The 13529-nt window shown below is 43.2% G+C and overlaps 1 protein-coding gene across 2 annotated transcripts in view; it reads left to right on the forward strand.

Annotated features, from left to right (window-relative positions):
• pwwp2b (PWWP domain containing 2B) overlaps positions 1 to 13529 on the forward strand; it is a 38937-nt gene that overhangs the window by 5252 nt on the left and 20156 nt on the right. Inside the window, exon 3 of one of the 2 annotated variants that reach the window (XM_040044687.1) lies at positions 847 to 5657. The exons of the other annotated variant lie outside the window; for it this stretch is intronic. The gene's annotated coding sequence lies outside the window, so the exon portion shown is untranslated. Of the gene's footprint in view, positions 1 to 846; positions 5658 to 13529 lie in introns of those variants that run through there. 2 annotated transcript variants of the gene reach the window in all.

A 13529-nucleotide genomic window follows, 5' to 3' on the forward strand; every position in this document is an offset into this window, starting at 1 on the left:
TACAAGTGCAATGACAATTGTTAAATATTCCCTGTGCCTCTCTGGCTGTATTCACCAGCTCTTCCCTCAAATATCTGTGAAACCTGTAATTTGATGAGCATGTTAAACTTTAGGGCAGAATGCTGAGCTAAAAGAAAAAGAGCTTGTGCTCCAACCCGCTCTAGTACCAAACACTTTGAGCTGTGTCGTGCCAGCCTCGCTGCATTCACGTCCTGAAACAGGTGCTGTGTTTGAGGCAGCAGAGCAAACATTAACACAAGCTCTAATGAAGGCACAGGCTGTGCGGCTGCCTGTCAACAGGGATGGTTTGTTTAAAAGGCTCATTTCAGAAAAGGACTCGCATCAGGCTGTACTGCTTCAATTCAAGCAATCGGAGTGCATGACCATAAGTTGTTTCTTTTTTTTTAAGTCATCTCTTATTTGGTTGTCGTCCAAGTGTGGTGACCTAGCCTGGGTAGCCAAGCAGCAGGTTCCTCAACATACACTCAAATGTTAAATATTGTCTCTGAGTGATAGAAGGGGCAAACAGACCATTTCCAACCCCACTGTTTACTCTGTTACGAGCACAGCAGTCAAGAGGGAATTGGTTATAGCAGAGGATAAACAGTAAGGGGTTAAGGCAAGCCTATATTTGGTGCCTTTTCCAGACCTCATAAAGGAAGCGTTTTTCTTCCTCTGTCAGCTACACAGAGGTTTCACATGACTGATATAACATGTTGAGCACAACACCAAACGCACTGCTGATTCTTGCAGACTCAGTTAAAAATTACCTGCACCGGATGCATGACCTGCCTTGTTTGCTCATTGTCTATCCCCCTTTTGCCTCTCTCTCTTTTTTTTGCATAGAGCCTGAGGACTGAAGACAAGTCTCCGAGGTTTTTCTGAATTCTCAGACTATGTCATCAAGACCCAGGAGGGAGTACGTGTGGTTGCCACGGCTACTATTTATACGCCCTCTCTTTTTTTTTTTTTTTTTTTTTTTTTTTTTCTCACAAGGCTGGTGGAAAATGGCCGCCGAGGTGGAGTGTTCTTGAGACCGGATAAGGGAGCAAAAAATATAAAGGCCTGGCATCTCATGGTCTTCTATGAACTATAAACTATTCCTCCTTTTTTTTTTTTTTTTTTTTTTTTTTTTCTTTCCTAGATTTAATCATATTTCAATAGAGCCGAATAACAACACTACAAGGACCTGAATGTATTTATTGTCTGTAATGTTTTATTATGATCCAGTAAGTTCACCCTTTCTACTACAGTCTCGCAAAAACCTCCCAATCTGCTGCTGTCATTATCGCGGGCCTTGCCGCCGTCGTCGTTTGGCTCCAAGGTTCCCCTCCTCCAGCCAAGAAGGCTCCCCCTCCTCTTCCTCCTTCATCCCTCGGACACAAGTTTAAAAAGGAAAAAAAGTCTTACCCCAAAACCTCTTTTCCTCTGAAAATGTGAACAGCTCCATCCAGAGACAGTAGTGACTGTTTCCAGCTAGCGATCACAGTGTTTCATCCTCGTAGCCTTCCGCGACATTAGTTGGATTTGTGGATGTATTTATACTGAACTCTGTTCCTCTCCTGATTCATGTCGTGTCTCTTTTCCATTTCATTTTCTAACGTTACGAGTGTCATGTCGGCGTACTCTACCCCTCCCAACGTTTTTGTTTTTTTGTTTGTTTTTTTTTCCCCTGAGAACCATTATTAATTATTTAAAAGCGTCACGTTTAAGAAAAAAAAAAAAGCACTTTATCTGTACCTTGGTGGCCTGCTGTAAGCTCACTGTCTGAAACACTATTGCGAGATACAGCCCTGTTAGGCTGCAGGGGAATTCAAAAGTCTTTGTGGTTGACTATCCATGGCCTTGGAGATACAAAACAATTTTTTCTTTTTTTCTTTTTTTTTTGTCTTTTTAGTCGTACAATTTCGGGGACACCAGACACAGATGGTTGTGTACACTGTATTCTCGCATTTTGACTTGGGTGCGTTTCTCTCTCACTACAAAAAAAAATCTCCATGTTTTAACATTTCCACTGGAAAAACATGGACGAACAAGCGCATCAAAAGTCCCCTATGCATTATCAGTTAAAGCTTTATGAGTGACTTTGGGAGAAGAAGAAAAAATAACATGCTGTAAGAATACTGTGAATTCAACTGCTGAGTGTGCTGAAGATAAAAGGAAAAAAACCTGCTTGCTACTAGTTGGAGCAGTTATATTGAGACATCAGGCAAAAGCAGACCGACTGCGCCGCTGACCTTTAGTGACCTTTTGTGTTGAAAGCAGCACAGTTGGATTTAGAGGGGAAGGGAGGGAAAGGCGAGGCAGCCCTGTCGGTGTTTAAAAACGTAACTTGACGTTGCGCGCAGTCACACTTAGCAGACCGGTCCGTCTGCTTTCTGTCCGCCTGGAAACTGTTTGTTCCCATCGAGGCTTGCTGTCAGCGAAGCGTATTTTTAAAGGGGAGCAGTTTAATGCACTCTTCTTTCTTTTTTGATAATCTGCAGTTTGACGGTTTGTAGTCAAGCGCAGCTAGGTCCCAGGCAGCCTTACAGTTTAAGAGTCTATACGTACGTATGCCTGAGAGGGGAAGTGGTCGACACGATTTTTCCCCTCATATGAGCAACATGGCTGTCTACTGTTGCCCACGTTGGTCAATAATATTAGCTACTTTTTTTTTTTTTTTTTTTTTTTTTTTTTTTTACATGTACTGTACATAAAATAAAATATACAAGCAATACTTGTCACTTTGTCATTGATGATCAAAAGGGCTCCTGTTTTTGTGGTACCTCATGTTAGTGCAGTCCATTAATTGACTTCAGAAGTGCAGGAGTGACGTCTGATGATATTGTAGCAATATTATCAGAGTTATTTCAGCTTGAGGCTTGAAAGTTTAGACAAAATTCCCTTGATCTGATAAGTGTTTTGTGGGAAAGTGTGTGACTCTTGTTAAGTCGGATGCTAGAGTCTTTTTATATCTCGCGGGATTGGTCCTATATTTCAGTCCTTTGTTGTTGTTGTTTTGTTTTGTTTTTTGTTTTTTGTTTTTGTTTTAAGCTGGCTCAAATCCAGTGTGCATCAACCAGCTTGTTGTCTCGAGGAAAAAAACACAAAGTTCAATAAAAACGTAAACACTTTTATTGATTTATAAAATGATTTGCTTTCAGTTTGTTACAAAGTGGAGTCCAAAAAGGCACTGATGAAGTTAAACGTGCACAGAGGCAGGGACTAAATTTCAATATAACCTCCTCCAGGGTTCACGCGGATTTCCTTATTATGAAAAGCAGAATCGATGATTTGTCTTAACACGTATTAAACAGAACCAGCGGGTTTCCGTCATGTTCTTTCGTCCAATTTCACACCTCCTGAGAGGCCTGCTAGTAATTTGATCTTTTCCTTTAAAGCTCAGTTTTGTGGGTTGAAGGAACTGTGCAGTTTATTCATTTAGTTCAGCAAAGTTGAAATTTTGCAGCAGTCTGAAAATTAAGAATACATTTAATAAGTAATGACTAATCAACACAGTTCCTATATGACCTTTCATGGTACATATACTGCTAGTATGTGAAGGGCAAAAGGTGAATGTATTGCTTTTGTTCTATATAGTAATATATTCATCAGCACAACTGTAACCAGTATACAGTGAATAGGAAGCAGAAGTAAGTGGATGGATGGGTTATGGCTTCTATCCCCTGGCATCCATTGTTCAGTGTGTCAGATTTACATGTTTCAAAGAATAGCTTGACATTGTGTGAAATCAGAAGATTCATAACTACATCTATGTCCAGCTGCTGCTCGTAATATTTCTGAGCTGTCAGCCTCAACAAGGCCTCAGTTCTGTTTCAGGTTGGAACTCGACAGCCTATCTGTAGATTCCTCGGTGGTCTCTGCTCAGGTTTGGCAACACTTTGCGCTGCTAAAATTGGTTTTACAGCCTTTGGTTTGTTCTTGTTTTTCTCCTTGCGTAACATAGGAGTAATTTCAAACCCGTTTAAACCCCTGAAAATAAACTGAGGCTTGTGTAAGGTTTGAGTGGAAAGACATGTAATGCCTGGATGGTTAAACTTTAAACACTGTCTTATTGATAGGCTCTCTCTGCGCTGTCCTCAGTCTTCCTTCCTGTCTGCCCTCCTCAGTTATTATCATATGATGCCTGTTTAATTTAGAGCCTCCATGTCATAAATAGGAGGATTTAAGTATGTTTGTTGCATAACTAGTGTGGGCGGGTCACCTCACATTGACCAGCCTATCTCCTGATCAGATCATTTTACTATAGAGGATCAGCTGTACATGTCCCTTCCCCCCCCACGCCTGCTCTTATTTCATACCTCTAAACTTGCTGTGTCTAATGCCAAACATTTCATAACTCTATTCCCCGGGACCTAAGCACCCTCCAAGTAAACTCACTGACTGAACAAGAAGAGGCCAGAAAAAAATGGTGGGAGGTATGAAACTTCAATTCAAGAAGCAGACTGATGGGTGTTAAAGGTCATTAGCTGCCACGAGACGGAAAATTGCACAAGTGCCTGACAGAGTCCCACAGATCTGCTTTTGACCAGGATTTTGACTCGTACCTGTTCCTTTAAATATACAGTTAATGGACATTTGAATTACTTTATCATATCGACCACAGTCCACTACCCCGTTTGTATTTGTAACTCTAAAAATCACAAAGTAATGCATCATATCCTGTTGAGGGATGTTGTTCAGTCCCCCATGCACTGACCCAGTTGGCTGCTGGTGATAGATGAGGGGTTTTTTTGAGGCGTTGTGAAAATCAAACCAATATTTGGTAATTTGTGAGTTTCAGAGACCCCTCTCTCAGCTCCATATTTAAAAGTTGACGTCAGTCTCACCTGACAATGAACAGTCCATTTACCTTTGTGCTATATTTTATAGAAAATGTATATTGCAGCATTTCTTAATGAACATACGGTTAGGTCCATTGCTATTTGGAAAATTAAAAGTTTATTCTATTTGTTTTTTGTTTAAAAAATAACAAGAAATGGATTTTAAATCAGGCAAAATGGTTTGAGGGAATTATTGTAAAAGTAATTGGACTAACAAGAGGTTTCATGACCAGTTGAGGACTGGTCCCCCATTATTTTTATTCTAAAGTCAGCAGGTAAAGGTGATTCAGTTCAGTTGATTACCAGTGTAGAACTATTTGGTTGCTTTTTACTGATGCAAGTGAAGGAACACATCATTAGGCTGGGAAAAAAAAAAAAAACCTAAAACCCAGGACGGGTCAAATCTACAGTCTGGTACATTCTTGAAAAGCTACAGAATGATCGCAGAATTATTTCCATGGTTAAGGAAAACAATATCCAGCCAAGTCAAGAACTCTCTCGTGCTATTATCAAAGTCTACAATCAAGAGACCGTTTCATGAACGGAAATGCAGAGGGGTTTCAGCAAGGTGGAAATCGGAGGTTAAGAACAAGATTAGAGTTGCCAGAAAACATCAAAAGGAGCCTGCAGAGTTCTGAAATGGAAACAGCTAGGGTTAGTTACTGCTATGTTTCTGTTAAATTAAATTAAGGAATTGAATTGAAACTGAAAGCCTTAATTTCACTCACAAATCCACTGAGTTGGTGTAAACAGGCAACATTACAGAAACTGTGTCATTATAGTGTTTCTCACTTTCTGTCTGACATTCAGTGAGATCGCTCGCTGCTGTTGTCATGCAAAAACAAAGGGTTGGTTGATAATCAAAATCCATCGATTTCTTTGTTTAGCAACATGAAACAAAAACATAGAACCCCCTAAAACAGAACCCATAAAACCCTTTACCCAAAACCACGTGGCCTTTCCTCTGTTTATTATAGCTGCGGCATCTCTGCTGGCTTTTCAAGTTTGCCTTAAGTCCGCTTTTTCCTGCAGGCAGGTCTGAGGCTGCCTTTCGCTCAGTGGCAGTTGCTTATTGTTGAACTCTGTGCAGGTGAGGCACTAGCGACAAATGCATGCAGGCATTTTTCTGAGCCTTAGCTACACACACATTTCTCTCTGCAAAACGTGTCTAACAAAGATGTGTGTGTTTGCCAGGTGGAACCTGCAGGCAGAGCAGCAGTGACCACTGTGGAGAGATTTGACAGGGTGGGGGTGGTTTTCATTGATGTGCAGCCAGTATCGCCTTTCAGTGTGGATCACATAGATCTGAATGGGAATATATCTCCTCTAATATATTCACAATTAGCAGTTTGGCATGCATCTTCCAATATTATAGGAATCCTTTTTCTCCAGGATTTGACTGTTCAGGAAACTCCATGTATATAAACACATCCAACATGCCTAACCAGAGTTAAAACTGTACCTGTGGCCCTGAGAACTCAAAGGAAAAACAAAAGCACTCAGCACAAACGTGCATGTGTGCAACTTTGCACATGGGCATCTAACCCTAACTCAACCAGATAAACTGCTCCGCAGCAGTAATGAACATGCCTGAAAATGCATGTGATTCATACCATTACTCACACCCTGATGACTAATCAGAGTACACATGCTGTGTGAGCATGTGTACTTGCTGACATGCAACAAATAACTGCAGTAGTGCTAGATGTTAAAATAGCTCCTGTTTTTAATGCTTATTTGGGTGCTAATCTTTAGTATTTGCATGTTTCTATATTTGATTGTCACTTTTGAGTTCGAAGTATATTCTTGTCATGCCGTCTATGCTGTCTGATTTAGTGAATGCTTTTCTGTCACACCTTTTTAATGTCAAGCTGTGTTAAAAAGCACACAAAATTACGCAACTTTACAGGCTTAGGTTATGAAGGTGTGACTGCCCTAACCACTGCATTTAATGCCTGTTTTTCACTAACCAGCATTAGTAATTCATTTTTCACTGTGATATATATTGCTAACCTGAGCTAGCCAGCTATGGTTAGATTAGCTGATAACCCACCACACCCCCTGACCCTCCTCCCCTCTTGTCCATATGTGGTCATACTTTATTTCAAAAAGACAAAATGGCCAAAGTGCCAGACTCAAAGCTTCAAAACAATAGACCATAAATCAGTGGGATACAGAGTGGTCCGTCTTTATTCTGCAGTTTGAGTGTATTTAAGGTCAGACTGAGTGGCTCCATAGTGTGTAGTAGTTTACATTCACCCAAGAAGTGCTAGGTCACAAGCCCCTCTAGGGTTGCACCGAGACCGATATCAAGAATAAAAATTAAATTCAGTTTCATTTATATAGTTAAAGATGTACAAGACCGTAGTGCGCCCTGTGGCCCTTTATGATCAGAGTGTTGGCCGGCCACCACAAAGCACGAACAGACCCTTCACACAATGGAAATGCGAATGCTGTGATGGTGCCTGGGCCTGACACGATGGGACCACGTCATGAACACCGACATCCGAAAGCGGCTGGGCATCGCGCCAATCACGGAGAAGATGCAAGGAGCGCGACTGCAATGGTATGGGCACGTGGTCAGAAGTGACGAAAACTCGGTGGCAAGAAGCACTGCGACTCAGCCCCCAAGGCTGGCAGACCAAAAAGGCGATGGATGAACCGAGTCAAAGACGAGGTGAAGATGATCAGCGTCAACCTGAATGACGCCCTTGATCATTCTGAATGGAGGCGGCCTTGCAGAAAAGCGAACCCCGCAGAGCGGGAAAAACGCTAGGAGAAAGAAGTTTCGAGTTAGGACAGTCACCTCACGAGAAAACCCCAACGATCAAATGTCTCCCCCTACACCCATGAGCAAACACTTGGCGACAGTGGGAAGGAAAAACTACTTTTAACAGATAGAAACCTCTGGCTGAACCACACTCAGGGAGGTGCAACCACCGGTTGGGGGTGAGTGGAGGGAGAAATGACAAAATCTGCCAAATCAAACGTACGTAAGGTCAGACTGAATGTTAAGCCTGAAATTGGTGTGGTCCAATCAATGAGCACTCGAATAAGCATTAAACAGCAGTAAAGAGTGTCAGAAGTAAAGCCAGATGGGCCCACTGAGTCCTCACTCCTTGGCTGCAGATTGTTTTTCATTTTTAATGTATTTCAAATTCCAGAGATGAGGTATCTTACTGTTCAATACATTTGAAGATGATTATAATCCAAGAATCTGTTGGGACCACAGCTGGTGTCAATGCATCGCAAATTGGTATCAAACTTCTTTACATCCTTGTGCATATTTACATATCTCTGAAGCAGCACTCTGTGTATTTCTAGAGTCTATTGTGAACTATCCTGTGTGATACAATAGCAGGTTTAACATAACCCCAGGACCTCATCTCTATTCAGATGGAGCATGGCAGCACACGGGCACATGAGCCTCAGTCATCTCCCTGCGCTGACTGCACAGATGAAATAGGCTAATTGCATTTAGATTTGCTTATTATGTTCCAAGCAGTTTCACAACCAGAGCAGTTGGGAACAGCGTTCCCCCTGTTATTATGGAAACACGTATACCTACACACATGTGTGTGCTTACACAACAAATGCTGCCTCTCAGTAATCCTCTGTATTTCCTAGACTTTACATAAAACTGCACAATCCATCTACATGTGCCATTTTACCACAGCCTATTTGAAACCCAGCTTTAGACCCTGATTTCCTCCTTTGACTAGCGTGAGCCAACAGTGAGCACATGCTTGTGCACAGAGTGATCTCCAGTCGCATCATTTTTGCCCTCTCCGTGTACTCATTCCCAGTTTGTGGAACGGTGTGCTGCTCATTCATGGATCAGTGCGATGTAAATCTGGGACAAAAAAAACAAAAACGCAAGGCACATGGCAGTGGGATGCTGGGTGCAATTACTGCTAATGATATGCCTCCATGCAAGCTGTGGCCATAATTAACTTTGGAGAAAGGCTGGCCTGTCAGAGCTGTGTGTGAGGGGATGTTCGCAGGAGCAGACCCAGAACTTAGAGGCAAGCCTAAGAAAGCAAACCTGCTTTGACATTGTTCAGACAACATGTCTGCTACCGCAGATTAGGCACGCTGGGTGGTCTCGTGCTCGGTAACATGATGCGGATGTTAATGGAATTGTCCTCCGGAACTTAGTGAAAACTTGGGCTTACTCAGGAGAGATTGTGGCAAGGCGTGGTCAGCAAGGAGCAGTGGAAGTGCATGTTGTCTAACGTAGATATCCTTGACAGCAAACAAGGGGGGGTAAAGTAAAAGCAGTCCTTATACTACTACCACTAAAACAAAAATCATGCTAAGGCTTCCATAGAAAGGGGACCTATGAAACAATCCATATGTATTTTACCTTCCCTTGGACTGATTACACAAATAAAAAGTCGACATTTTATGTAACACAGAACACACCTTTGCTCTCAGCACAGATGCAGATGTGTTCTTCTAAATTTACACCCTTGAAAAAATGATAACCATCCTGCCTGACATGTCTTCGGTGTTTATTTGACACGTCCCACCTGTCCCTGGTGCTGCGAGGCAAATGGCATGGTGGTTTCAAAAACAGGCCTTGGCACGTCTCCAGAGCAATGCACAGGAGAGCTGTCGCCTCCTTTGTCCTTGATGCCCCGGAGTCATTTCTCACTTCTGTCATCCGTATCGATGGCCCGGAAAGTTTGCTGGCCAGGCTTTTTCCCCCCCTTTACCTTCTTTAAATTGAGTCGTTTTTATTGATCCAGCTTAATCATTTGGGCTTTGATCACTTCAGTGTCTTATTTGCATTCGGTAGCAGCTTGCCCCTCACTCCGCCGCCCCCCCCCACTCAGACCTCCTCCTCTGCCTTCAATAAATGGAATAATAAACCGCACATATGGGTCATTTTCTACAATTTATTTGTGCTCATTTAACTCAAAGGTGAAAGGGAGGATTGAAATTTCAGTGCTGGCTATGAAAATAATTAACATTTTCTTTAACAATAGCACCGTTATGCAATTTTTGAATTTCTCTCAGCTTGCGGTTGCCAGATATGCAGCCTTTCCCAAAACTTGCCTAATGCAGTTCCAGGAAGACACTAGATACATTACTCAAGGATCTGGGTGCGGTTCCACTTGATGATTTCCATTACAGCCCGAGGGTCAAACCGTGCGACCTGGGTAATCACAGCTCAGGCCTTGGCAGGAAGCGGCCTTCACTATTGATGGACTTTAAACAGCGGTGTCACGTCTCCCTCCCGTTCCGTCAGACGCACAGGGTTTCCTCAAATATTAACACAGGCAGACAGACTGAGTAAACACCAGGACTTCTTTTGTCAAGGCCTCTTTTTTTAAATTTCAGGTTCACCCAGTTCGCGGCCGTGAGCACGCATGACTTCTTCACTGAGTCTTCCAGGATACGGCCGGGGCTCTGCTCTGCTCAGCCATGGGCAGCAGCTCCAGGCCTCCCTGAGCAGCTGTCGACGGGCTCCAGAGACAGAAAGGAAGGGAGAGGGAGTCGCCCTGCCCCCAACTTCACCAGCCTGCCTTCTCTCACTGCAGGGAACTAAAAGAGGGGGATGGGCATTCATACAGAGAGATAAAACATGGAGAAATCCTGAAGCATACTTTAGCATCTCTACATAATTCTGCTTAAAGGACGTTGACTTAATTATTAATCACAATCATCCCGATGATTCACATGTCTTGTTCCCTGCACTCGGCCTTGTGTTTTTCCCGTCTGGCCTTGTCTGTCTTTTCTTTCTCAACCTCCTGTTAATCATCTCCTCCATTGTCCTCAGACTGTACTGGTTTTCTGTACTGAAACCACAGCCGGGCAAACATCCTCAGGGGGCTTAAACCACTGGCGTGCCAGTGTCACCGTAGGAAGGAAGAGAGTCTGTGGCATCTGTGTGAAAAACAAAATGACAGGATAATCTAGACTATACGATGACTAATGATTGCATAACAGCCCTCTGGGGGCAGCTGAGAATGCTTTATCAAGAATGCTTTATCAAGGAAATGCAGCTAAAAATATAGAACAGTGAAAAGGTCACGCCTGATTCACGAATAGCTAAAGCTGCATCTTAAATGTTAAAAGCATTGGGCGTGAGCGGCGTGCAACCTGAGTGGTAGCAAGCACAAGCTCGGACTTCTGATCACACATTTGGTGGGTTTAATCAGTACGCTTTGCCATTTGAAGTCAGAAATCTGAGTCTGATTTGTTGCTTTAGACCTCTTTCGGAAAGTGTTTTTTATTTGCTGTTGGTGCAAAAAGACTCAACGTTTTTTAAAATGAAGGAGGAATGAGCAGGTGGAACATGCTCAGAACACCTAATCCAAGAGGCGCCCAGGAGGCATCCTCATCAGATTCCCGAACCACCTCAACTGGCTCCTTTCGATGTGGAGGAGCAGCGCCTCTACTCTCAGCCCCTCCTGAGTCCAGCCACCCTTTGGAGGAAGCTCATTTCTGCCAATTGTATCCGCGATCTCGTTCTTTCGGTCACTACCCACAGCTTGCGACCACAGGTGAGGGTAGGGACGTAGATCGACCGGTAAATTGAGAGCTTCGCTTTTACGCTCAGCTCTCTCTTCACCACAACAGAGCGTCCGCATCACTGCAGCCGTAGCACCAATCCATCTGTCGATCTCCCGCTCCCTTCTCCTGTCACTCCTACACAAGACCCCGAGATACTTAAAGTCCTCCACTTCGGTCAGAAACTCGTCCCTGACCCTGAGAGGGCACTCCACCTTTTTCAAGCTGAGGACCAAGCCTCAGATTTGGAGGTGCTGATCCTCATTCCCACCGAGCTGGAGGCCATCACCCAACGAAGCCAACAGAACCACATCATCCGCGAAAAGCAGAGATGAGAGTGATTAGATAGGGTGCAATAGCAGTCATGAAAGTTGTTATCAGTGCAAGCTAGTTAGTGTGAGAGGGGATGGAGGCCACAGCTCGGGGGGGAAAAGCTGTTCCTCGGTATATTAAAACTGAATAACTGGGGCACTTACTGAGCATCTGTACCACAGCAAATACAGAACACAATGTGAGTGTGGATAGGGGGGAAACAAGTTTCTACTTACAATAACTTGCCATTTATCAGTACTATAAGATAAGGAAAAGGGCATTATGCAGAGTCAAGTTAATAGAATGAATGATTATGTCCTCTCGCTGTAAAATCAGTAACCTAGTTGTAATGTAACGCTTCTGTTAGAGGTGGTTCAAGGGTCCAGTGTAAGATCTAGCTAAAGGTCAGAACTAACACTGTGGTCTACAGTGAAATTAAATAGCACTTACAATGTATATGTGACAGTGATTACTGAGGTAATTCTTCTGTTTTGTTTTTCTGATCGTCCACATGTAGAAAAAGTCATTCTAAAGCACTCTGGTCTAGTGTTTCTGTCTTTTATGTCCATATGTAGCATAATAATACAGAATATGTTTTGAAGAAGTCATTGTGATACTGAGAACTCTGTTTTTTTTAAACCCAGATGGAAATTTTCTGCCTGTCTTTTGCACAGTAAGTAAAAGTTGTCCCTTTTTCAGCACTGGAACACCATCATGTGAGCGAGCGTGCTCTGCAAACAGGAAATTCAACGAGACACCGAATCTACCACACCCCTGTGTTTGCTAAATAAAACTCTCCTGCCTCCCAAGAGCCAGAACACGGTCACATCAGTGGTCACAGAACTCGTCATTAGGTCTGACTGACTGGCAGAAAATAATATGCACTGCCATTAATCTTTGCACGCGCTTTTCCTCTCCCCAACCCCCTCCATCTCGTTTGAGTCCTCTGAGATTTTTTTTCCAGCCCCGTTTGGTCAATACCTTTGCTCATCAGTTTGCTTTACGGACACGTCAGCTCAAAGCGTACCGTTCCCATCAGCCTCACTTGTGTTTTGCGTGACGCTTTATCATGCAAATCAGGGGTGTTGTCATGTCAGGACATCAAATGCTTCCTTTCTGTTTGTCAGATGGCGCTGGCGTCTTCTGCAGCAGAGGTGCAGAGGCAGCAGAGAATTAGAGTTAGAAACCTTTTGTTTCCATTATACAGTTTATATCAGCATACATAGCAGAGCAGGTAAAACTAAGAAGATTTGCACAGTAATTATAAAAAGTAATTAAAACTGCTAAATATGATAGAAGTGAGGTAACAAATCACAGCCATGCTAGGGAGTAGCATGGCCACTGAGCGACTTTACCAGTAATAGACAACACTGCACGGAGTTTCTAGTAATATGAGATCAATGTTGCTCATTAAGGGAGTATTGCATTTTCCTGGGATATTGCACAAGCCAGAAATTGCTGGTGTGTTGATGATCACACACTCCCTCTTCTCTGTCTTAGCGCTGCTCCTGTATCACACTGTGATGCAATATGTCAGCAGTAAAGGGTCACCAGCAGCTTTTAACCCAGCTTGTTCTTCCTGAGCACTTAGGAAGGGAAGTCACTGCTGTGCCTATGTAGTGACCGCTGAGGTCACAGTCCAGGATAGGTCAGCGGAGGTGAAGGTATCAGGAATTCGAGGGCTTGAACCCTCTCCATATAATTGCAATTGATGTAGCGAGAGGCCGGGGTTTCGCTGTTCTACCTGAAGTCAAAGATGATTTCTTTTCTCTTCAGTGTGAGGTTGTTTGTTGAACTTCAGGCTGACACTTTCAGGATTTCTTCTCTGTAGGCAGACTCATTCCCTTCTGTTGATGAGTACAGTGGCCATGG

The sequence above is a fragment of the Simochromis diagramma genome, unplaced genomic scaffold (assembly GCF_900408965.1).
Source record: "Simochromis diagramma unplaced genomic scaffold, fSimDia1.1 OVJJ01000486.1, whole genome shotgun sequence".
In the NCBI taxonomy this organism is placed as follows: Eukaryota; Metazoa; Chordata; class Actinopteri; order Cichliformes; family Cichlidae; genus Simochromis; species Simochromis diagramma.